The following is a 26529-nucleotide window of genomic DNA, read 5'->3' as shown; positions in this document are numbered from 1 at the left end:
GCTGGTCTTCTTCAATCTCCTTTTAGCCACTTCCTGTCCACATGCACCCCAGTGATGACTGCTTGATCTTTCTCAGGGTGGGTTCCCTGATAGTGACAACAGTGGACCATGCCTGTGTAATATGGGTTATAAAGGCAGTAGTCTCCATCTGAAGCCCATGTGGCAGGGTGACAACGCAGGAGCAAAATTGAGAGACAGGGATAAAGCGTTGTCACTCTATAACAGGAAGCCCCTGAACAAAGATCTTCATGGCAGGATCATTAGGGATTATTTGAATGGAAGCTGCATATTTGAAGAGATTGAAAATGATTTTTGAAAGGACATTAACATTAGATTATACAAAGTCTTGGCCATTTGGTTAATAACAATAAGAATAGTAATTGTTGTTATTATGATTATTATGTTGCTTCGCCGTCTCTCCGGCACAGACAACCTGAAATACTGTAATAATAGTACAAGTATCAATAATAATAATCCAAGCACTGTCTCTTTAAAATTGTCTCTGCACAACTATGGGCGGAGCCTCCGTGTAATCTCGGCTTCCTCATTGGTCAGTTTGTCCTCCTCAGGCCGCCCGCCCCGTCTTCCCTCTGATCTCTTTTCACCTCCCAGCCCTGCCAGTCTGATCATAGCGCGGACTGTACCACCTTTCAGCTGGTAGGGTGGATGGGGAAAGCTCCACTGTGGATAGTTCTGGTGGCCCTACTTGTGTGCACGGTGCGGTTGTCAGCGTCGGGGAGGAGGGTAGGGGGTGTGGAAGAGTCGGTCGGGTTTGGAGGGGTGAGGAGTCCCCCCTCTGTGTCTAGGCGGCAGTGGTAGGCTCCGTAGGGGGCGGTGTCGGCCGCTGGATACATTGTAGCAGAGAGGAGGAGAGCAGAGTGCGGCGGGGCGGATCTCTCGGGATGCGGCTCGGAGGTGAGAGCCCTCTTCTCCTTGTGTGTGCACTGTGGCCCCTGAGCACAGCTCCCGGGGCCCCACCTGACAAATGGGGCCCCTGAGGGTACCCCGCCAGCTCCATGTACCCTATTCCTCCACCGCGCCTCCTGTGGCCCCAGATTAGAGTCAGACAGGGGCCCCTCAGCCTGGCATGTCCTTTAACCCTTTCCCACCTCTACATATCTTAGGGCCCCTGAGTAGAACTCTGAGGGCCACTTTCTGCCTAATGCTTTATTAACCCCTTCCCTGCTCCTCTCCTCCTGGGGCCCCTGAGCACATCTACTCCTGGGGCCCTCACATCCAGTTTATGCCTTCCCTGGTCTTGTCTGTGGCCCCTGAGTAGAGTCACCTTGGGGCCCTTCAGCTGATGAGGTTAGGTGACTCATTAACCCTTTTGTTCCTGTGGCCCTTGGCATTAGCTGCCCTGGGGCCCCTCTTCTTAGGTTTCTTATGTACCATGCTTGGGGCCCCTACCCTCAGCCTGTTTCCCTATGAGCCTGCTTGGCTCCTCCATTAACCCCTTTCTTCCTGCCTCTCCTCCGATCATCTGTTGCCTTGCTTGAGTCTCATGTCATTTTACCCTTTCCCTCCCCTTTCTTGTGGCCCTTGGTAGAGGCTGTTACAGGGGCCCCATTGTATGCCGGTACTGACTGATAAGCTCTGCCATCTGCAGCTGCAGGATTGCTCCATTGATGCCGTCAGAACCTGATGTCCCTCAGAGGTCAGCAGCCTGACACCGCCAGGGTTAATGACCTCTTTCGGGGCCCCATGGGGAGCTGTGTGATGGAATGTGGCCCCCTTTATTGTCTTTATATCATAATGGATGCTAGACTGCCCGCCCGCTGCCTTCTGTCGCTCCTGGGTTGATGACCTTGGCATAGAGATCCCAGACACAGGCAGTCTGGGGCCCTCCGGGATGTGGCGAAACTACCAGCAGTCCCAACAGGGTTTGCGGAGTTCTGCTGGGACTTGTAGTTCCTCTGCCCTAAAAGGGACCTGGGCTGTCATACTTGATCTACATCTGACAATCTGTCCTCCAGTTCCCAGCATGTCTGACACAGGCTACTGGTACCTGCTTGGCTGTGCACCTGCCGTGACGTTGTGTGCATCTGTTAGATTGTGAACTCCTGTGAGTACTGTTGTGGCACTACAAATCCCAGCAAGCCTTTGATTAGGGGTCCTGCTGAGACATGTTGCACCTGTCAGTCATGCTCAGTCTGTTAGATTGTCAGCTCTGGTGCACAGTCAGCATTGCACAGCGTGTTATTTTGGGCTGGGTGCTGTAAATTGATCTGCGGGTCTGATCACTGATGATGGTAGCAGGTGACGGCGAAGTGCCGGAGATGGGGCTCCTCCTCCTCGGTCTCTGGACATTGCTTTGTGGTGTTATTATTGTTCTTCTTTGGTGGTGCAGGGCGCCTCGGCAATATATCTGATTGATTTTTTTTTTTTTGCATGTATCAACTGTACATTTCCAGTCCAAATGCTGAAAATGCTGGTTGCCTGGCTGTTAAGCTGATCCAGGCCTCACCACTTTCTAGGTTACTGACCCCCAGGCTGGCATTTTATTTATTATAACCTGCTGCATGCTTGTTCAAGGTCAGAGACGGCCAGGCAGTTAGTATTTTCAGAAGGAGGTCTGCACTCACTTCATATTTCTCCTGGTATACATTTCCTTTTAAATGGGCCAGTCCACCGAAAAGGAATATTTCACTTAGAAGTGGAGGCTGGTGCTTGAAATCTCCTGCTGGTGTTTTGTGTGTTGTGGCAGTGAGATTGCAGTGTTCACACCTCCTCCATTGTATAAAATCTAAGGCTGCCCATACACAGTGGATAGATTCCATCCAATCTCTATCGTGTCAGGCAGACCCTTGTGCTACAAAGTTGCTGGTAGATCTAAAGCAGATTGTTAGGTGTATGGTCAGCGTCAGTCTGCAACAGGATATGCAACAAAGTGTTCATTGGATTAATCCCCATCATCCAATAAAATCTGTTGGTTTTGGGTAGAGTGCCCCTTTAATAATTGCGCGGGGGGGGGGGGGGGGGGGGGGGTCTGTAACTTGGACTTATTGTTATTCCCCTGTGGTGTTTACTTCTCTATTCTTCAGACTTCCCTCTTCTCTGTCTGCTGATGAGTCAGTCCCCTCTTATTCCTGGCATTATTTGTATCCCCTCTGTGGACTCAGCATTGCCCCAGGTGACCCTTCTAGTTAGTCATTGTCCATTTAGGCCCATGAGCTCACACTCCATCTGCCCCCAGGCCCTCCTCACCTTCTTGTCTTGAATTGTATTGTAACTTCTGTCCCCGTTTATTTTGTAAAGCATGGCACAAGCTGTTGGTACTATATAGATAGATCCTGAAGAAGATCAGTTTGTGGCCTGGCAGGATTTCATAGCATTGTGACATCACAGCCCTCCACTCCCAGCACTGATTTCTAAATGATTTCACTCATTTATTATTCATGTGTTTTTGGGTCTGGTGAGACCGCCTCCGCCTCTCCCCTGACTTGTAACATGAGACTGACAGAAGATCAGAAACATGACAGCCCTGTCCGTGAGAGGGGAAATCAGCCTGGTAGTTTATGGGGTTCGCATGACTCAGACCAGACCTACACATGCAGGAATTGCAAGAATTCACCACTGCATGTTCAACACGAGTCATGGCTGAGCAAGTCTGAACCAGTAAAGAAAATGTTCTTTTGCTCCCATGATGCAGTAGGCCAATGGTCTCCAAACTGTGGCCAGGGCGGTGGGAAAATGCAGCCCTTTATTTGCTTCTAACCTGCCCTTGGGGCACTATTTTCATCCACCAATATCAACAAAAGGACAAAATTCCCCCCCCCCTTTTGACGACAAAGGAATGGTCGGGATTCCCCCCCTTGACCATGACACCAAAGATGGGACCTTTTCTACTCCCAATGACAGTCCGGCTCCCTCTTAACTCTTAAGGACAGTAAACTGGCTCTTTTGTTTAAAAAGTTTGGAGACCCTGAGGACATAGGCACAGTATCTTTCAGGGCTAGTTCACACTAGCGTTGCTCTTTCAGAAGCAGTCTGCATTTTGATTGCTCTTCAGGAGGCATTTAACAAATGTGAGGAGTTGAATCTCCCCCTCACTGTCTGTTCTAACCCCTTAAACCCCACACTAGGATGCTGCACATGGTTACAGGGTGTCCCCATTCACTGGGCAGTACTGTTCACTGAATGCAATAGCAGGGATAATCTTTGCCACATACAAATCCAAAGCATCGCCACTGATAGATCTGTACTCCCACCTCCAAAACATCTGCAGTGTAAGGGGGGTTTGGTAAAAATGAGGCTCAGCCAGATGTTGTGTTTTTTTTTTTTTTTTTTTTTTTTTTTTTTTTTTAATGCACCCTTAAACACAAGTGTAAATTAGGCCTGAGGCTAGGTCCACATTGGTGTGAGAGTGTGTGCAGATTGCAGCTGCACTAAAAACGTGAACTCTTAATGGCACCCCATGCACTGAAAAACATGTCATGGTTTCAAGCATTCTGAAACAGATGGTGGCAAAGTGCCATGCAGTTTCTGTGCAGCCGCATTTTAAAATGGGTGCAGGGACCTTTTCCTGCAGAAAACGCAGGAACAGAAATGAATGTGCTGCTATGCAGCACACAGAAGTGCACAAATGTGAACCTAGCCTGAGGGTATCACAACTGATTGGCCTAGGAGTCCTCCTTTTAATGCATGTGATGTCATGGGCTTAGTAGCTGAGATGATGAAAGGTGTGTGTGTATATATATCTCTATCTCTCATTAAGGCAGAACTAAACTCTGCAATACCTACCTCTCCTTAAGGCTAGGTACAACCACCCGCAGCCCAATCGCGCTGCTCTTGCGAGACGTGCCGTGGGGCAGCCATTTTGAATGGCACCCCTATGCATCTCAGCCCACAGTGCGATTGTAGGAACCGCAGGGAAAATGCATGATCAGATAAACCATGCACCTTATTCCTGTGTTTCACGCAAGAACAGCTGTCCATTCAAATGAATGTGCTGCCGTGTCCACTCAAACGCGGCCCGCACTAGTATGGACCAGGCCTCAATGGCCTGAGGTTCCTTCTTCCAGGTGCCAGACTGCGGCTGTCTTCATTGGCTGGCTTGGGATCCCGTGCATGGAGTTCAGTCATCCCAGAATACAGGATCTGTCATGGAATATGAACTGAGCTGTGTATTCTGAGGAATAGGCAGGTAGGCAGACATTACAGTTTTCCTCTGCAATAAAGATCCTTCCTGTCTGCAGTTTTTGAAATGGAATCTTTAGTTCCTTTTTTAAATTGTGTTTTCAGACAGATTTTTTTTCTAGGTTTTGGAAAGAGTAGAGAAGGGTTTGGACTCCTCTCAGATTTTTATTGCAAGGTAGAGTCACTTATTCTATTTGTCCCTGAGACACAAAAAGATGGAAAATTCTAAAATTTTACAGTTGCTGTTACAGCAGGACGTGAGTAAACTTTCCATTGGAGGTAGTTGTTTTCTTGGTGCCTAGAAGGGGTTTCTTCTCCTGTTGTGTCTCCAGGGCAGGAAGTTAGAGAAATTCTCCCCAACGGGTAACAGGCAGCAAAAAATGTGAAATGGCTTTAAAGTGGTATAAGACTGAAAACAAAACTGTATTATTTTGCAGCTTATGAATCCTTAGATGTGGTGTCTGCATTCGTTTTTTCTTTTTCTTTTCACCTCATGATCTGACCAGCAACACACTTTGTGTCTTAAGCCAGTCATACATAGATTGAAATTTGGCCAGTTCAGGGACCGGCTGAATTTTGACCCATGTATGGACTGGCTGGATGTACAGTAGTCGATCTATCGCTCTTACTCGTTGGAAGATAATGGGAGATCAGTGTTGCTGGCTATAGTCGGCAGTCCTGATCAGTGTATTCTGATGGTGGGGGAAGTCTCCGTGCTGTCAGAACACCATAACTCAGTGGAAGTATTGCCGCATCCACCTTGTGAAAGGGAGAGTTGGGTCTTTTTTTTTTTTTTCCAACCCACTGGTTGAATAAAAAAAAAAAAGACTAATGTATAGGCCTTTGGATGGAAAAGCCACCCGTGGACAGCAGCATTGTCATTCTGTGGAAAACACACTGGGGTTTATTTACTAAAGCTGGAGTGCAAAATCAGACTCACTACTACATAGAATCCAATCAGCTTCCAGGTGTAACTGAACAAGCTGAGGGAAGAAGCTGATTGGTTTCTGTGCAGAAGTGAGCCTGAATTTGCACGCCCCAGCTTTAGTAAATAAACCCCAGTGTTAGATTTAAATAAACTTGACTAGCAAATTAAAGCTGAACAATTTTTAAAGCAGATAAAGCAACAGTTTGGTTTTTTTTTTTTCCCTTTTTGTGATAAAGGTCCTGTGTAACTGAATAAAAGCTAGCCGCTGTAATCACCGAATCAGTGTTAACTGCTTTGTCTCAACCCTCTAACTGCCATTTTTGCTTGGTCTGTTAGAGGAAGCTGAAAAATAACTTAGGCCTCATTTACACGGGTGTATTTAAGTGTACACCTTTGTGAAGGCTGTGTTTGCCCACATGGGATGCTCAGGTGTTCTGTCCATCCCCATGCAGGCAATCCCATTCATGTCTATTGGGATGCAGCAGCTGTACGGGCACAGGTACTGCTCCCAATTTGAGGGTGCGTTCCTCACACGGTCTGTGTTCAGGGACAAGCACCTAAAAGGCTGTCAAATGAGTTTGCTTGTGTGAACGACGCCTTGTGAGCCAGATCACTGGGTAAAAATTAAAAAAAGAAAACCTAAAATGTCTTCATCCATCATTTCTAAGAACTGGAAAGCTGCTATATAATACATTTTTGGGTTTTATACCACTTTAAAGATTCCTTCCTCTGTCCTAATCCTAAAGAAAAGGCTTGAGAAACCTTTTAATGTGTTTGGTCATGTCCTGAAAGTTGTAATATTTGAGTTTTCTTCCCGTGTCTGGATTTAGGCCAGCTGTGCCCGGATCTGCGGTGGGAGTTTGCATGGGTTACTTGTTTTCAGCAAGGTGGCACATGGTCTTAGAGCTGCAGATTCCTGCTGTCACGCGGCTATTTTTAACCCCGGACAGCCTTGGCCAGAGCTCAGCCCTGTACTGAACACTGTTTGTGAAATGCTCCGTTTACTTTGCATGCCGGAACGCTGAACTCATTTGTCTTTTATGAGGGACTAAAATAACCTTTTGTGCTGCACAAAGGGAAAGGGGAATAATAGAGGAGCCTTTCCCTGGCCATGCCTGCACACCTGTGCGAGTCCGATGTGCCCAGGGAGCACACTGCCGGGTGGTGCAGAGCTGCCAGATTTGAATGAAACATAATATATTATTGAACCTCTTATCAACGCATACATCCAGAGGCAGGAAAGGTGGTCCTTAACACCCAGCCACTGCACATATGCATCCATGGTGGTCTGAGGTTGTGTGCTAGGAGCCAGGGGCGGACTGACAACTCATGGGGCCCCCGGGCAATAGGGGATCATGGGGGCCCCTGTGTCCTTGCCCAAACTCAAAGCCTATGAAAAAGGTACCAGGGGCATCTCATAAGGCCCCCTACTGACCCCGGGCCTTTGGGCAGTGCCAGAGTTTCCAAATGGCCAGTCCGCCCCTGATAACAGCGTGCTCCCAGCACACTGACTGAGCTGTCTCCAATAGTTCTTGGTCATGGCTTCTGATTTGGAGCCAGCAGGATGGACTCCAGATCATGTGACTGCTGTGAAAGCCTATCGCGGTGGTCACGTGATTGGGATGCCACTTCACCCCTATGCAGCAAAGTCTAGTTAATGGGCTGCGGGGTGGTGGCTTGAAGGGGTTAAGGATCGCTTAGTATCTTGAGATAAACCTGTGTTAACAAACACTTCACTTTCTCCAGGTCAGCGCAATCTAGTGAGGTGAAGGCTAGGAAGGAGTGGCCATGCAAGCCCGCTACCTGACCTCTAATTAGCTGCATGTCTGTACTGCGCCCTTCTTTTTGAAAGCTTCTGTTGCTTTGAGACTGAATCTTTCTTGATTTCAAAATACTTAGATTTGACTGGATTAGATTTGAGCCCGGGCTCACACTGATGCGGTGCGGAATTCGCACCGGTTTCCGCACCGCATCATAATCGCACCCCATTCATGTGAACCGCTGCAGGTGTGTATGTTAACACCCCGAAAACAGTTCGCAAAACGCGGTGCAATGTACAGAATCAGATCGCACTGGTGTGAATACCCATCCGATTCTGGTGTGGACAAAAAAGGGTTCTGCACTATTTTGATGCGGTGCGATCTGAGCCATACAAACTGTATGGCTCAAATTGCACCACACAGAAATCGCGTGTGATTTGCACAGGAATGCAGTGCGGTTCCTGTGCAAATCATATACGATGTGCTGCACTGCATTAGTGTGAACCAGGGGTGAAGGTTATGAACAAGCACCTGGTTAGAGGCACTTTAATTGTGTTGTTTCCATGCACGGTGCATTATGTTGTCATTCATGTTCAATGGGTGAATCTTCTTCCTTTCTGTTGGCTTTTTTTTTTTTCTTTCTAAACATGAGGCAGATGCATATTTTGGCATGTGAAAAATGAATGAACACCTTTTAACACAGTGTACCTCGACACGTGTATAAATGTGAAGCAGCCCTTAAAGGATAAGTTCACCTATTATGACATGTTTTGAACAGACCAGCCCCCACTTTTCCCTGCTCCCCATTGTGACAGCTAGCAGGGGACCTTCTCCCCACTGCTAGCTGTCACAATTTTAAAAAAAATACAACCGTGTGGGGCTTTGCCTGCCCGACCACGGCACTCATTCCCAGCATTCTATATGTACGGGTACACAGACTGACAGGACTGCAGGAGATCTGCATGGCACCAGTGATCTGCTGATTGTTGGTGCAATGCTTTAGAGGCTACAGAAACAAAAATAATGCACCTTTTTTTTTCCTGCCAAAAATGTGCAATTATTATTTTTTGTTAAAAGGTGAACTTATCCTTTTTAAAGAAGAACTGGCCGATCAAAACAAACGGATGCTCCTATCCACACTTTTTGAGGTGAATGAAGGAATCCTCCCTGTTTTGCTATTGTATTCTGACAGTGGGGCTCCTCCATTGTCAGATTAAACTGATTAGGGTTGCACTGATGGAGTGAAAAATTTCCAACATTCCCGCTCACAAAAAGCCATTCATTAGACTAACTTCTCTCTAATGGGAAAGGCCATGTATCAAAATTCAGCAGTCCCTGCTTAACTGGCTGAATTTCAAACCATCTATGGCTGGCTAAACTCAACCTTTTTAAAGCTGACCAAAATAATTTGGATAACACTTCTCAACAACTGTCCAGATGCAGCATACAGGTTAGAAGAGGCCCAATTTGGGATCTTTGCAATGTCTGGCTGGGGAATGGAGGGAAATATAATGCCCATCCTTCATTTTATTTGTGTCAGACCCTTCAGCTGATCTTTAGCACCATTAGAGTGTGTGAGGGTCAGCCATGCCGGGACATTTCTCTGGGTGGGAATGTGGAATTTCACAGTGCCTAGTGAAGCCTTTGCTGGGCTGTAAAGTCTATTTGTGTCTGTTTGTTCCTGCAGAAGCTCTGTGGTTTTATGGTTGAATTGGCAGCTACTGCAGTTAAGCATTATATATCATGCGACTTTCTGCAGATATGGAGCAGTTAGGCCTGGATGGCAGATGGTTTGTGGTCATTAACGTAAATTAGAAGCAGTGTTTGACAATAGATGAGATGTGAAATGTATCAGAAAATGCAGAAAAAGCTCTGTATGCTTGGGTTACATGTTTTCTGTTCATTCTGTGTTCGTTTCGCAGTGGTTACATGTTTTCTGTTCATTCTATGTTCATCTCTAAAGAGTGTACACACAGCTGTGTAAAAAGAAAAAAAGGGGGGGGGGGGGTCCTGCATCACACAAGCCCCATCTTTCAATATTAAGTTGTCCTTAATGAAGTATATTTAAACCCAAAGCAGAAATGCAAAAATTGCACATTACCGGTCATTAGATGTGGCTGCATTAGTTTTCTGTTTTTCGTTATCTTTTCATTTTATTTATTACAGGTACTTCTATAGCGCTGTCAATTTACGCAGCGCTTATATATATTGTACATTCACATCAGTCCCTAACCCTCAAGGGGCATACAATCTAAGGTCCCTAACTTACATTCATACATACACATACTAGGGCCAATTTAGACCGGATCCAATTAACCTACCAGCATGTCTTTGGAGTGTGGGAGGAAACCGGAGTACCCGGAGGAAACCCACGCAGGCACAGGGAGAACATGCAAACTCCAGGCAGGTGGTGCCGTGGCTGGGATTTGAACCACTGTGCTGCCCCATTTTATTTTCATCTGCTGGTTTGGCCAGTAAGACACTTCAGTCTAAAGATAATTTATATTCTAGTAGATTTTTGACAGCTTGATGAATGTCCTTAGAAAGTGCTTAAAACATTTTTTGTGCTTTTAACATTTAGAAAACTGTTAGAAATTAGTTTGTTCGAGAAACATTTTCTATCTGGCTCCTTTTAATGTTCTAATTAGTTGAGTCAAATTTGATTTCAACGGCAGCGGTGAGAAAATTCAAATGAACTTTATTAAAATGAAACCTTTCTAACCAAATTCTACTAATGTATGGTTGGCTTTAGAGTGTCTCCTCTATCTATGCGGAAGCAATGTAGTCACCCATACACAGCAGCATTGTCTGGAGGGGATAGTATTAAATTGGCCATAGATGGATTGAAATTCATCTGGTTTGGCAGGAACTGGCCAAATTTCAATCCATCTGTGGGCAGGCTGGTTGTCCTGAATTTGGTCTATTGATCAACTTCAGGACTGCCAGCTAGTCAGGGCTTCTTTTCCAGATCACTGCCAGCGTCTCTAGCTGCTAGCAATAATCATTGTATTCTGCCGGTGAGGAAGGCTCCCTGGAAAGCATTGCATGAGTGATCTGCATGGCACCAGCAACCTGCTGGACTGTCAGTGTAAGTGGTCTGCCCGTACATCATACAGACTGGCAGTTTCACACCGACGGGAAGAATCAATGAACAACCAGATCACTCAATAGTTCCGTGGTAGCTCATTGAGAACTACAAGCTGACCTCCACAAAGGATGTTGGTACTTGTAGTGGATTAATTCACAGAACTCTGTGAATGAATGACGCTGCCATGTGGATGGGAGCCCTTGTGTGTTTTTTTGGGGAAAAAAAAAAGCTGACAGCTAGTACGGAGTTCTCTCTGCTAGTTGTCACACAGAGGGCTCTGATCACTGAGCTGCTGCAGGAACAGGACATGTCACATGTTCCACCCTAATAAAGTGAGCTTTTTCTTAACCCTTTTGCTGTCAGAGCTGTTTTTGCGTTTTCTGCACACGTTTAAAAAATTATTTTAGGCCTGAAGATTACATAAACCCCAGTAAACATTTGTTTTATGAAAGTGAATGCCCTAGAGAATAAAATAGTGGTAGTTCCAATTGTTTGTCACATATTATTGTAAAGGTCTAGGTAATGCAAAATGTCCATAAAATACACACAAGTAAATTTTAGAGCACAAAAATGCAATAAATTACCCAATAATTGTTAAAATATAAGAGGCTGCACCGAGTAAATAGATACCCAACATGTCAAACTTTAAAGTTGCATGCATCCATGAAATGGCAACAAACGTCAGTACCCTATATTTTCTATAGGTGACATTTTAAAAGCCGCCTATAGGTCATCCGTTAGTGTTACGGTGGAGGTATGGTTCTAAAAATAATGCTCAATCTGGCGTGCGTGGCGATACGCAATCGAAGCTTTCATGTGTAGGGGCCCTGATGCATGTGTTTACATTTGTGGTGAAACTTTTTTTTTTTTTTTTTTTCTCATCACATAGGGGATAAAGAGTGATGATTTTTGGTGACAGGTTCTCTTTAATAAGACATCCAGGGTATAAAAGAAACTGGATCTCTCCTCAGTACTCCACTTTCCCAGCCTTGATGGCCAGGGACCAGTAAGTGGCGTCAGTGACTCCAGAATCAGCAACAAGCTGGGGAAGAGTGGACGTGTGTCTGCTCTCCTCCCTCCTCTCCACCCGCTGTCCCAGGCCTGCAGATGAGCAAGTGGAGCCCAAGATACATAGTGTGTGTGTGTGTGTGTGTGGGGGGGGGGGGGGGTGGCACTTTACCGGCGTGTGTAACAGCAGTTGGGCTAAATGTAGAAGAAAACTAGCTAGCTGTCCAACTCAGTACTGCATCTCTCAGGCATCAGGGGATGGGAGTTGCATATCCCTCTTTATACACACAACACACAAATGTTTTGCCTTTCATTGCTATTTCAAGTGTATGGGTTGTTTTACATGGTGAGGGTTTATATATACTTTAAACCCAAAAGCAAATATTTATTATATTGCAGCATGGCAATTCTTAGATGTGATGGTTGCATTTTGTTTTCTTTTTTTTAGTCTTTCCTTTATTTTCGCCTGGTGATCCAATAAATCTGTTTTTCAATAGAACAGACTGTCCTGTAGATGTAGCAGTTAGTTACCAATGACATGGGTGCTTACAATGATCAACTTTTTATTGAATTATGCAAAGCCTTTATCCAAAAGGAATAAAATTGTTGCTGTAATTGCATAAAAATGTGAGTTGGCGTTTGGCTTCAATTTGTTAGTGTATCTAAAGTTGCTAGTATATCTACCCCCCCAGATTGACAATGCTGCTGTTCAAAGATGTGTGTGTTGCTCCTGTACTTCAGTGGAGGCACTATAGTATAGGAAGTAGTTGAACAACAAGCAGAGGTAAGAAGCTGATTGGTTTTGATGCAGAAGTGAGCCTGATTTTGCGCACTCCAGCTTCAGTAAATAAACCCCAGTGTGAGCATGCTGCATTTGGCATTACAAATCTCTGATGACAGGTCCACTTGCCATTGAACCTGTGTCTTGGCTTCTTTGGCCCCCTGTTCTCAGTGTCTCCTCTTTTGACCTCCGCAGCAAAATCTTTGAAACAAACGTGGAATCCTCTGTTGTGGATGAGACTTTCTGCTGTGCAGAATGCTACAATGCAGCATGTAAACAAGCAAACAATCTATTTCTTTGGCTCCTTGGACTCCTTCATCCTCCGTACTCCCAGTTTTGTACCGGTGCCCACTGGTGGATGAAATCACAAGCTGACAAACCTCCTGGCACAACCACAAGCGGAGAGAGAACGGAGCACTGTGCTATTTTGGGCCAGCTGAGGTCTGGTGTGATGGGAGCGGCTCAAGAATGGTGTAATTATCCATTCAGCGTGCCACAGGCTCTTCTGCCTGAGTCTGATTTAGGGCGGAGCTGTAATGGATCTTCCCCAGCTGGAGATAGGGGAATGCTGGTGTCAGACGTGTCCCCTGTATCTGTGATAGCACAGTGACAGCTCAGTGTGATGCCGGGAAACCTTATCTCACTGACCCCTGCGCTGCCACACACAGCAGGCGGGGTGGTGCTGCATCCTTATCGAGCCCTGCAATTCTCTCCATTTATGCTGAGCGCGAGTCCTGCCGATGATACGTTAAAGCTGAATGCCAGGAAAACGCTTAACACACTCAGATGAAATACAAAAATGGGAGATGTTTTACCCGCCAAAGGATTTGCATTTCTCTCCACCCAGTCCTGAGATTTCCACACCTCTGCCAAGCAGCATAGCCCTGTCTATGAAGGCTGATTTCTCTCTGCTGCTGGTCAGTAACGCTTAGATCTTGCCCCACCCCTAGCCTGTGATTGGACAGTGAGGAGAAACCGCAGACTGATGAGCTCATCTCTGTCACTCTGCTCTCTCCTTCTGTCAGGCCTGTTGTTAGCAGATGAGCACTGCATCACAACCGATTGGTTCCTTGTGCTGCTTTCCCTGGCCTAGTTTGTGCCCTGCTGTACAGGGACTGAAAGTGACTGAATCAGATTCAGGTACTTGCAATGCTTGTATTTATATGCATGCAGTTTAAAGCCAAACTCAAGCCTTCCCTTCAGTCTTGCTGTACTGAAGTGTTTACTCTAATTTCACTGCACACTGTTACCTTTTCACAGTGGGCTTTAAAATCTGTAGAAAGTCAGATGTAGCCCTCATGGAGGATGTCCAGCATCATCTATCTCTTTCCTCCTTCGCCTCACTGACTTTGGCCCACCCCTTGCATTAAAAGAACTGAAGTCAGTCATAAAAGGCTGAGCATAACCTATGGGTGTACTTCTGGTCTGCATGAATTCCCATTCCTCCAGACTGATATTTATTAACCCCCCCCCCCCCAATCAAGGCATTTTGGTATTTGCGTAACTCCTCCCAAGAGCCATCCTGCCTCTGTCATCAGAGATGAGTTCTCTTTAGAGGAGTACTGAGACGGTACTGTGATGTATTCTGGAAGTTCCATACAGCACCCTGCTGGTTCCCTCAGCAGCCATGATCTACATGCACAGAGATCCAGTGATGACTTTACTGGGTATAAATCATGTATATAATGACAACTGAAGAACATTTTTTATTAAACATTTAATTAGCATGTTAATGAGGGAGGAACCAGAGAAGGCCAAATAGAGGCAGATTACGGTAAACGTCTGCTTTAAATCCTGATGCACACTGCTGCTCCTAAACAGGCTTTTATTGAGGTGTATTTGGGATCTTGGCCCACAAAATGTCAGGATGTCCATGCACACATAGGCTTTTAGAGGAGTTTAGGAGCAGCAGTGTTTAAAAACAGTCAGCTTATCCTGAACACTGAAGAATCGCATTTAGGAGGGGAGTTTTGGGGTATGAAAGGATGCTAAATGCGTCTAAGAGCTTAAAGCATTTGCACTTGAGCTTTTTTTCATTTCCTTGGCCAGAATAAATTAAATGTTTTTTTGTCAAAAGCCAAAATGCAACTAAATGCGTTTAAAAAATGCAGCTTAGGCATGTTTTAATGTTGATTTTCTCCAGCAAAGAGAAATGGTGTTTAAAATGAGCCAGCATGCATGAGGCCTTTAAAGCCTGACATCTGATCGAGAGAGAGGGTTTTTTTTGTTTTTTTTTAAATGTAATATGCCTAGTATTTTTTATAATCTGAGAAGTACTAGAACTTCTGTCATTTTTCTACCCTCACTTCTTGTCCTGGTGACCACACAGGAAGTGAGAAACTTCCCAAGTGGGAAGATGGATGTCGGAAACCTAACAGCTTAAATTTCATTATGTCAGAACAAAAAGCAAAAACGTCGAGTTCGATGGCTGCAGGATTTTTGTGACACTGGTGTAATGCGGTAATAAATGAGTGCAAGGAAGCCTAGAAGATGAGGAAACCTAAACTCTGGAAAAGAGTCTGCACAGTCCATTTGGGGACAGTGTAGAGTCAAGTAGAGAATGGGCCCCACTGGGATGACTGAGTTCTGTTGCTCCATCCTCCTTTCACATTCTTCAGGTGGGTTACTGCCGTGTAGGTGAGCCAGGGATCAGGTCAAGCACCTATACTGTGAAAAACGTAGGAAAAGGACGCACGTATAGGGCATCGGTTGAAGAAAGCCATGTGATGTTTGTTTTACCTTTTTGGATGTTATCTCGCTGCTGCTACAAGTGCAAATTAGTTCTACCATCAGCTGACCTGAACACCCTTCTGGTGCCAGGTGTGTGAGAGACTGTACTATGTCAGGGTTATGACATCATAGATGGAGTGCTGTGCCCAAAATTGGTCACTTAAAAGAATTGCCAGTTATCACTTACTCAATATATGCAGGTTAGGGAGCGCAATCTGAAAAGCGACCAATGCACTAAAAGGAACCACAAAACCTTTCTAATAAAATCCTAAAACAAGGAGTGCAGCGCTACATGAAATATTAAACGAGTAAACCTTTGTCACAAAGATATAAGCAATATAAATGAGTCCACTATGGTGTGATAATATTCCTCAGTCCACAATGAGATTTCTGACACTGTAGGTATAATCCGATTTTCTGTTGTGGCAATACGAATAGATTGCCTACTCACCAGAAACACAATGTTAATGCGCATATCTGGATCACATGCATCCTGGGGTCCCAGATGAAGACAACCCGATGTTAGGATCCTCTGTAGTCCCTCAGTGGTGTATAAGAAGGATACCGATCTGGTCTCAGAGTGCTTGCTCATCAGGTCTGCAGTAATGCCTGAAATACTGGGGCTGAGTTTATCACTTACTGCTCTTATTAACACTTGGGGTTAAGCTACATGGGTGACAATTTCTTGCTTCTGACAATTCTAACTCCTTGTAATTTACACTTTGGAGAAACATGTTGTCACCCTAGGACCTAACTACAGACGTTCTCCCCCTTTTTTCTCCATATTATGGGGGGAGGGAGTGTTCTATAGTACAGAAGGGTAAAAAAGTGGTTCTAAAGTGTTACTAACCCCAGGACCCTGCATTCACTATATCTGGTCTCCCACAGTACAAACATGGAAATGCAATTATTTTAGCAAATCTAAAATCTCATCAGCAGTTAGAGCAGTCTTGTGACTTCTATCGGTGTCCAGCAGAGCACTGGTTAAAGCTTGTAGGAGGAGTTTCCATTTCTCCCTTGATTGGTTCTGAGGCCGCAGAACTCCTGACTCTGTCTGGACAGTGCTGATTGGCCCTGTTCTGATCATGTGCACTCTCCCAAGAGAAAAAAAACCTCTCTAGCAATACACGCCAAACTGAGCTTGTGCAGCTTGCTCCCAAGGCTCTGTTCTATTGGGAAATGATTTGGGGACAGTAAAAGAAGTGACAGTCAGAGAAGAAAGGATCACGCATGCTTTACTCCATATACAGACTGATTTTACTGTTGTGGGCTTAATTTCCCTTAGTTTTTAAGGTTTCCCTGTACAGGAATCCAGTGCTGCTCTCACCCACCCGGTTTCTTCCCTGTTCTGTGGGTCTCCGGCGCCAGAATTCATACTAACGGCTGCACAGTCAGATTCCTACTGTACATGCGCGAGCCACGCTACACTTTGTGAATGTTCCGCAGTCTTCTATGACCTGTTCCAGAAAGCTGCGGGGAAAGGAGGACAGGGGCCTAGGCAATCCAAGTGGGAGAAGGTACTTGTCAATACTACCCACTTCACCCCCCCCCCAAAAAAAATAGTGACCAAGGTGTTTGGGGGGGGGCATAAAATCAGAACTTCCCCTTTTTTTGGGGTGAAGTTCTGCTTTAATGCATTCTCTGCATGAAGGTTAAAAACCTGTGTCTAGGCCCCAACCCCCCCACCCCTCTATACTTGCCTAATCTCAATCCAGCACTGTGCACAAGAGCAGTGTTTTCTTTCCCTTTTCACAGGTAAGATTGATAGCAGTGGATGCCATTGGCTCCTGCTGCTGTCAATCAAATCCTATGACGTGGGGAGGGGGGGTTCAAAGCCCCACTGTCTGTGTCTATGGATGCTGGCAGTGGGGCTTGGGAGTACCCCACTTAGCAAGCGGCTTGCTGGAGGATGGGGGCACTTGGCAGGGGGAGGAGCCAGGCACACCAGAGGGGGACCCCTGCACAGAGCAGGTAAGTATAACATGTTTGTCATTTAGGAACTCTCTGGATTTCTTGCAATGCCTTTTTACCTGCTTTGCTCTCCAAAAGGATTGCACAATCTGGTGTATTATATATATATATATTTTTTTTCTCCAGGCATTGTCCATGGTCATCGTCTATTTCTGGACTGATATTCTGGCTCAGATGTTGCAATCCTGTACACTGTATTGGGAAGCCTTCCTTTACACGTACATGAACTTTAATGGCATCCCAGTCTGTAGGGATCAATATTGAGTTGGCCCACCCTTTGCACCTAATACCAGCTTCAGTTCTTCTGGGAAGGCTGTCCACAAGGTTTAGGAGTGTGTCTATGGGAATGTTTGACCATTCTTCCAGAAGCACATTTGTGAGGTCAGTCACTGATGTCGGAGTAGAAGGCCTGGCTTGCAGTCTCCGCTCTAATTCATCCCAAAGGTGTTCTATCAGGTTGAGGTCAGGACTCTGTGCTGGCCAGTCAAGTTCCTCCACCCCAAACTCATTCATCCATGTCTTTATGGACCTAGCTTTGTGCACTGGTGCACAGTCATGTTGGAACAGGAAGGGGCCATCCCCAAACTGTTCCCACTAAGTTGGGAGCATGAAATTGTCCAAAATATCTTGGTATGCTGATGCCTTAAGAGTTCCCTTCACTGGAACTAAGAGGCCAAGCGCAACCCCTGAAAAACAACCCCACACCATAATCCCCTTCCACCAAACTTTACACTTGGCACAATGCAGTCAAGCAAGTATTGTTCTCCTGGCAACTGCCAAACCCAGACATGTCCATCAGATTGCCAGACACAGAAGCGTAAATTATCAGTCCAGAGAACACGTCTCCACTGCTCTAGAGTCCAGTGGTGGCGTGCTTTACACCACTGCATCCGACGCTTTGCATTGCACTTGGTGATGTAAGGCTTGGATGCAGCTGCTCGGCCATAGAAACCCATTCCATGAAGCTCTCTATGCATTGTTGTTGGGCTAATCTGAAGGCCATATGAAATTTGGATGTCTTTTAGCTATTGACTCTGCAGAAAGTTGACAACTTCTGTGCGCTTCAACATGTGCTGACCCCTCTGTCACTTTACGTGGCCTACCACTTTGTGGCTGAGTTGCTGTTGTTTCCAGTTGCTTCCACTTTGTTATAATACCACTAACAGTTGACTGTGGAATATTACCAAGGAAATGTCACGGATGGACTTATTGCACAGGTGACAACCTATCACGGTACCACGCTTGAAGTCACTGAGCTCCTGAGAACAACCTGTTCTTTCACAAATGTTTGTAGAAGTAGTCTGCATGCCTAGGTGCTTGATTTTATACACCTGTGGCCTTGGAAGTGATGAACACCTGAATCCAATGATTTGGAGGGGTGTCCCAATACTTTTGGCAATATCGTGTGTCTGTGTTCCTATTCAGTTCTTGGCTGTGTTCACGGATTTGTCCTTGTTGCAGCCTCTTACTTTCTGACCTTTCTACAGTATATTGTTACAGTGTAACTCTAATTACTAAGGGAGAGGAGATTGAGGACATGCTTCCTTCTGCCTGCAGTAGACTGATGATATCTCAGCCTAGGCAAAGTCACTGGGCAGAAGCTCGAGGACAGCTTGATAAAAGGCGGATAAGTAGTGAATATTTTCTGAAAATTACACTTGCTGTATATTGTGACTTCCAGTCACTTGTGTAGTCCAGGTCCACTTTAAACTGATGAAAAAAACTTATATGTAGCTCTAGCCTAATGTGACTTTCAGCAACTGGTTAAACATCCATTTAACGGGTTGCCTATGCAGTAGGCCAGCAATGAAGTCTCCTATTCAGCTGTGACTTGCAGTTCCAGAGCCGGCCTGGATAATTTGGGGATTTTCACCAGGGCTGTGTATATTGTGCTTTGTTTCCAAACTGTTCCTCCGCTCCCCTCTGGATCCTGTCATGTCTGGCCACCAGCATTTCCCGAGACACATGCTGAGACTCATTAATTCACTCGGAATCTGATTAACCGCCGCCAAGAATGAAAAGATTCCATAAATAATTTATTCCATTTTAAATGCAACGTTTCTTCTCTTCTTTGCTCTAATTGAAATGCCTTCTTCAGCCTCTTTGCACTCCTGCGATGCAGCTGCAATTAACCCAGTTTTGCGGACTCAGCGGCCTCTCACAGGAGCGCGGTATTTTTACCTGACGTGAAGCTGCACTGCATACATTATACTGTGTGTGCTGTGCTTAAAGAGAAAGTCGGAGAAAACCAGAATGTAAGTTTACCTGTAGGATAAAGGGGAACTCCAGCCACACAACTAGACAGACCCTGAACCAACTGAATTCTTTTGTAAATCTATGCATCCTTGTCACACCAAAAAAGGATGACATCACTATGCGCTGTTTGTTCCACCTGAGTATCTGAGCAGCATAACGTTGTTTGGGAGATCCTGTGATTATTATTATTATTATTGTTCAGGATTTATATAGCGCCAACAGTTTGCTCAGAGCTTTACAATATAACGGGAGACAATACAGTTCAATACAAGAGGGATAGGAGGGCCTTGCTCCTCGGAGCTTACAATCTAGGAGATCTTTTCTATCGTGATCTTGGGTAGTTATTCTGGCAGTATTTTTAAAATGCATCAAATGATTCTTAGAGTTGAACTCCAGACAAGCCAACAAATAAATACACATTCATAATAGTTTTATATATAAAAGCAGGTTACTTTCCAACGGCTTTGTCCATCCAGTCCTGTAACTTACAAAGCTCTGTCACTGACACAAGTCTGTAGATCTAATTTTTGGCCGCTACCGCTTGGTATAACTTACAGGTCTTGCCCCTCCCCCAGCCTGTGACTGGAAAGTGAAAGGAGAAGTGGTAAATTGATGAGCTCACCTCTGCCGCTGTGGGCTGTCCTCCTCAGAAAATGTTATGCTAGTTCATGAGAACTACTGCCCACTGATTGGCTCCTTGTGCTGCTTCTCCCTTTCCCAGTTTGAGCTCTACTTGTACAGGGTCTGCAAAAAGTGTAAGGTGTATTACTTGTGCTGCTTGAATAGAAAATAAAATACATCTATATTTAATGATATTAGAGCTGCATTCATTTGTGGCTTTCATATCTGCCTGCAATCTGAACACAAAACTTGACTAAAGATCCTTGCCTGGAGTTGTGCTGTGAAAGGCTCGATGCATCTGGGTGCAGTGGACTAGATAAAACCCAGGCAGGGATACATTCGGGGTGATTTCAGCCTTTAGCACAGTTTCGGGATTTGCTGAATAGTGTAGGATCTTACTGACAGTTCCTGCGATTTATAGTTGTCTTACAAATCTCCACATACATTCCAAAGACAAGGTTTGGATGGCACTGAATGAAAGTGTTTAATCTATGAATAAATAATAAAACCACATCGTGCTCCGTGTTCCAGAACTTTTGTCTTCTGTCTTGAAATGTGACAGCCGATGCTTTGTGGTTGTTTGAAGGCTTAATCGAGGAACTTGTACAAACTGTCTTCTGTTTCCATATTGCTGAGCAGCTAAGATAACTGTTTGCGTCGTGTTAAGCCTGCGTGATTACAAGACCCAACTAGACACCATGATGTTAGTTGAATTGTTCCCTCTCTGGGTACCATAGTCTGTAGAGACATTTGATCGACCTCTGCTCCACTGCACGCTTCCACAGTCACCCTCTGATACCACCCACACATGGTGAGAGTCTGAAGAAGAGATTAGATTGATGAAAGTTGTTCTAGGTTATGGCACTCCCTATTTCTTTGACACCTGCACACAAAATGGTGGATTTGGGTGTCACCGGCAGAGGAAAGCACAGACCGCAATAAATGCGTTATCAGACTTAATTTCTCTACCTCACTACCTAAAATATGTATACCCCTGCTGTACTTCTTTTTAAGTGATATCTGTACAAGAAATGAGACTGAGAGCAGTTTTTACAGAAAAGTAGCTTTTTGTGTCCCCCATTTTCCTGCGATACCCATACAAGAAATGAAGGGAAAAGCAGTTGTCACTGGGTAGGAATCCATAGATGGCAAGAAAACCTTACCAACCATTCTAACTCTTCCCACCCACTGCTGAAAAATGTGTTTTGTGTTTTTTTTTTTTTTTTTTTTTTTTGGCCTGTGTTCCCATGGAAGAGATTTCCTCTTGCTTCCTGTCCCTAGCATGTGATTCCCACAATGAAATCTTTCTTTCTTACTCCTCTGCTAAAAGTGTGTTCTTGTTTTTTGTCTGTCCCCAACAGAGAAGTTTCCCATCACTTCCTGTCTGAGACCTATTTGGTCCTAGCCGTCCAGCTAAACCTACTGTAGTCAGAAATGGGGGGTCGCTGCCACTGAAGCCTGGTACCTTTTTGTGCCTAGTGGATTGGTAGGCCGTAGGTTGCCATGGCAAAACTATGGCTGACAGAGTGACAGGTGCACTTAAAGGGAACCTGTCTGGTCCATATATGAAAGCTTTAGGTAATTATTTACAGCTGGGTCCTTCCATGTCTCTCTCCACATTTGGGGACAAAATGGCTGCTTGTGGCAGTGTAGTGTTCTGAAGCCACCACAAGCAAGCTGTGAGCAGCATGTAAGCTGCCATCGGCTAATCTTTTTGGTCTATAAATAGTGTCCCTCTGTGGACTGCCACTATCCCTCTCTTCCAGACATGCGGGTCACGGCCTGTCAGCTGTGCATGGTGTAGGATGTGAACGGCAGGCCCTGCAGGGGAATTGTGGCTTTGGCGGTGCCGTTTGTGCTCCCCAGCCTGACACATATCATCTGAGGAGGCCCTCGCCCTGTGTTTGTATTCAGGCAGTGACATGCCACATTCAGATGTTTGCCTCAAAACTGACATAAATGGTTACAGCTTGGCTGGGCAGACGCAGTGATGACACTGAGGTAATTACAGCCTGCGCCTGGCAGATCAACATGTCTTTATTTTCACGATGTCAGGAAATCACTAGGCACGGGTCGCCTGCGCTGTTCTACAACTGCTGATGTGAGTATAGACCGTCTTTCTTAGACTTGGAAATGTGGGCGATTTTAATCCGAATGATCAGGAACAAAATTTGCTACCCATCCTGATGTGAGGCGTTTGGAATATTGTGCTGCAGTCTGAGATTGCCTGAAGAAGATCACATAAAGCTTGGAGATTTGCACAACCAAAATTGTTCGATCAATAACAATCGCATAGCCCTAACCTAAGGCCTATGGAACACTCCTAAGGTGTCGCACTTTTGCTTGCCAAGCCAGCTAGATTTTGCTTTGCCGCTGATGCAGACCATAAACCACTTCTGGTGAGACCTGTCCTGGACAAGTGACTACGGTTCCTCTTTCTTCATGAGCAAAGGCAGCGCTCATGGGCCAGTGCTATCAGCAAGGGCCCTTTCACACTGATACCTTTTTTTTACATTGTGAAAAACTCATTACAAATGATTCCTTTTCAATCCTGTGGGACTCTTCACACCACTGTGCTGCAGGGGAGGTGTGTTTTCAACAGTCCTGCATGTTGCATCTTTGGCGCATTTTTGAAAAGCGCACCACAAATGCAGCTCCTTATTGAAATGAATGGGAAAACACTTTTATAAAATCACAGCAGTTTCATTTTTGGTTTGAGTTTTTGTTTTTTTGTTTGTTTTTATTTTTTGTCATGTCCATGTTTCACAGGAAACGCATGGATTTTTTGAATGGAGCAGTGTGAAAGCACCTTAAATATGTGGGCAGCAGCTTTTAGATGTTGCCCAATTTAGGCCTGTTCACAGCTGTATGTTGCGCCTTTGGAAAAAAAAAGACTCCGTGCTGCAACTTTGATGCTTTTATCAAAGCATACATTTTATAGAGTTCAATGGTTTGGCATGTAAAACGCACCTGAACCGCACTGCACAGATGTGAACCCAGCTTTACTTCGAGGTGGTTCCCACCATGGCTAAACCTTGTTTGTCAGCAACCATGCAACTTCCATTGGCTGGTGGCAGCTGAGGTGTCACCAACGTGACACTGGCTGAGGGTCATGACCCCTTGTTATCTGTAGTGATGGCTTAGGCAGAGAGGGGCCATAGCTGAATGATTTGTCACTTGTCCCCAACAGGTGTTATTTGGAACACTGCTTACAGTGCAAACAAAGATTTTATATCACTTTGTACTATAAACTGAAGCTCTGTGTCACACTGACCTTGGTACAGACTGGACTGCTCCCCCATGGAGCTTGGCAGCCATGCTGGCCCTTTTGACACCTGATGCATGATGGTTAACTCACTAGTGGCAATGTGTGACTGAAGGCACAAACATACCGCTTTATTAAACTGTATTTAAAATCAAAAGGTTTTCAGTTTTTACCAGAGTTGGAACCTCTGTCACACTTTTTTTTTTTTTTTTCCCCTGTATGTGTCAACAATAGGGAGGTTTTGCAGGACCAATAAATCTGAAATGCAATCCTACTAGCTGCAGTCAGCGACAAATAAGTGCAACAATTGAAAATGTGTGTTTCCTTTGAACGCAGCATGTGAGTCCGGAATTGTAAAATGCCTACTTGCGACATTTCATAGATGTGTGCCATTTATTGTAACCAACCTCAAGGCAGCATTGTGGTGTGAACAGGGAACATAGAAAACAAGTGTCCTTGCAGTGACCTGTGTTTATCAGAAGCAGAAAAAGGCAGGTCACCGCATGTGATGTGATAGAGCCGTCATTTAAAAATATTGCGTATATGTTGGGCGCATAGATTATGTGCATTAGTGTACCATACAGTAGGCGGAGGACTGAAAATAGGCGCTGTGGAAAATGTTCTCAGTCAAGCACCTTAATGAAGGTGCATCTTTATTAAGTGAGATAAAGTAGCAAATATAATATTTGACCAGCCTGAAGTGAACAGTGTGACTCCAAAGGACGGTCCCTCCGCTCTGAAGGGAGCTGAGATCGGAGAATGCTATTGTCGGCTTCGAATCATGTGGTGTCAGTGTACCGACATCCCGGGTGGCGTCATCACGGCAAACGAAGGGCGGAAGGCAGTGTCCGGCGTGGACTTCAGCTGGGAGCGCATGCAGGGTTACCAAGGCTACGTGTTGCGCTTTGTCAAGTCTCTGGTAACCCTGGCCGGCGGCCATTATATAGAAGACCATTAGAGGGAAGGCTGGCTGAGCGTAAGGAGATTGACAAAGCGCAAAACATGTCGTCTTGGTAACCCTGCATAAGCTCTCAGCTGAAGCCAATGCCGGTCACTGCCTTCGCTTTCCGTGATGACGCCACCCGGGACGCCGGTACGCTGACACCACATGATTCGAAGCTGACAGGAGCATTCTCCGATCTCAGCTCTCTTTAGAGCGGACGGGCCGTTCTTTGGAGTCACACTGTTCACTTCAGGCTGGTCAAATTGTATTATATTTGCTGCTTTATCTCACTTAATAAAGATGCACCTTCATTAAGGTGCTTGACTGAGAGCATTTTCCACAGTACCTGTTCTTTTCAGTTCTCTTCATCATGCAAATGATTAACAAGGCAGCAGTGGTGAGCTCATGATCAACTGTTCACATGCTTCCACCTACCTGCAGTGGCCTCCCTGCGCTCAATTGTATGAGTTTTCCTTTAACCACCATGGTGACACTGTACTGCTAGGGTGACAGTATGTAAAAAAAATAATTATAACCAAAAATTATTAAAAAAAAAAATCTCTCTCTCTCTCTCTCTCTCTCTCTCTCTCTCTCTCTCTCTCTCTCTCTCTCTCTCTCTCTCTCTCTCTCTCTCTCTCTCTCTCTCTCTCTCTCTCTCTCTCTCTCTCTCTCTCTCTATATATATATATATATATATATATATATATATATATATATATATATATATATATATATATATATATATATATATAAACTAATTTTGGGTTTTTTTTTTTTTTTTTTCTCTAAAAATATAACGGAATAAATTTTGGCCAAGATTTATGATGAAATTTTATAAGAGCAAACCATTTTTTTAAAAAAAATTTTTGGACATTTTAATTTACATATCAAAAAAGATAGAAAATCCCAGTGGTGAATAAATACCACCAAAATAAAGCTTTATCTGCATTAAAAAAATGCTAAATTATTATGGGTACAGTGTTGCATGACCACGCAATTGTCATTCAACGTGTGATAGCACTGATAGCTAAATATTGGCCTGGACAGGAAGGGGGTAAAAGCATCTGGACTGGAATTGGTTAATACAGTAGGTGGAAGGGCTCTTTATGGTCACTGTGACATAATGGATAATTTGTTACAATTTGTGATTTTGTGGAAATGTTGCACATAATCTCCCTGTTGCAGTTTTCCACTTTGAGATATTAATGGTTCATTGGGCCCAACATCTCCATTTTGTCTTTATCACCACTGTCACTTTTGCATCAAATAGCAGGGATGCCAAATTTTCTTTCTTTCTCACAAGAAACGAGGGGAAATCTTCTTTTGGGGACACCTATTCCAGTGTTAAAAATGAGAGAAATCATGCAGTACAGTGTGTTTCTAGCATAACCCAGATCTGGATTTTCCCATAGACTGATCTTCTCTATATAAGTTGGGACGTATTGTATGGACAGAGCTCTGTATTGGCCTCACCCTCTGCGTTCTGCTATGGCTCTGGATGTTGGTGAGAGATGCGGCTCAGTGACTGAACATCCCGGCTTGTAAGTACGGAGTACAGCTAATCCTGGCTAGTGGCGATGTGACTCAGTTGCTGGTAATCTTGTCCTATGTAGACACCACATCATACCAGCTGTGAGGTGCTGAAACCAGGGGGATTACCTCATCACACCTTCCCTGGATTCACATTAACCCTTCTGCTGCATAATAAAAAACGTTTTATAATTCCAAACATTCAACCGTTCTGGTGATAAGTGGTCACATTGCTTCTGGGTGAGATTACAAGCTAGTGGTGTTGTGCAACTTCACTGACCCTGTGTACACGAGGCTGCCATAAGTGACTTGGAATCACAAAAATGTTAAAAAATAGCGAATTAAGGTAATTTACAGTAAGTGGTTGGCTGAAAGGCTGTGATGCCGCATTGTGGGATAAGCTACTTTCACAATTTTCAACCTCATTGGATTAAGATTCAGCAGTCTTTTAACAGTGCTCCTGGTTGGCATTACAAGCTCTTGTTACACAATTCCAATATTATGCATCA

The 26529-nt window shown here is 44.8% G+C and overlaps 1 protein-coding gene across 14 annotated transcripts in view; it reads left to right on the top strand.

The window, feature by feature from the left end:
• MICAL3 (microtubule associated monooxygenase, calponin and LIM domain containing 3) overlaps nt 1–26529 on the top strand; it is a 236282-nt gene that overhangs the window by 13098 nt on the left and 196655 nt on the right. The window contains exon 1 of one of the 14 annotated variants that reach the window (XM_089671854.1): nt 787–915. The exons of the other annotated variants lie outside the window; for them this stretch is intronic. The gene's annotated coding sequence lies outside the window, so the exon portion shown is untranslated. Of the gene's footprint in view, nt 1–786; nt 916–26529 lie in introns of those variants that run through there. 14 annotated transcript variants of the gene reach the window in all.

Source organism: Staurois parvus, unplaced genomic scaffold (assembly GCF_062004578.1).
Source record: "Staurois parvus isolate SC_StPar_1 unplaced genomic scaffold, SC_StPar_1.0 ptg000114l, whole genome shotgun sequence".
Lineage (NCBI taxonomy): Eukaryota > Metazoa > Chordata > Amphibia > Anura > Ranidae > Staurois > Staurois parvus.
Note: the sequence above shows the minus strand (reverse complement) of the source record. Positions and strands in the feature narration are given on the sequence as shown.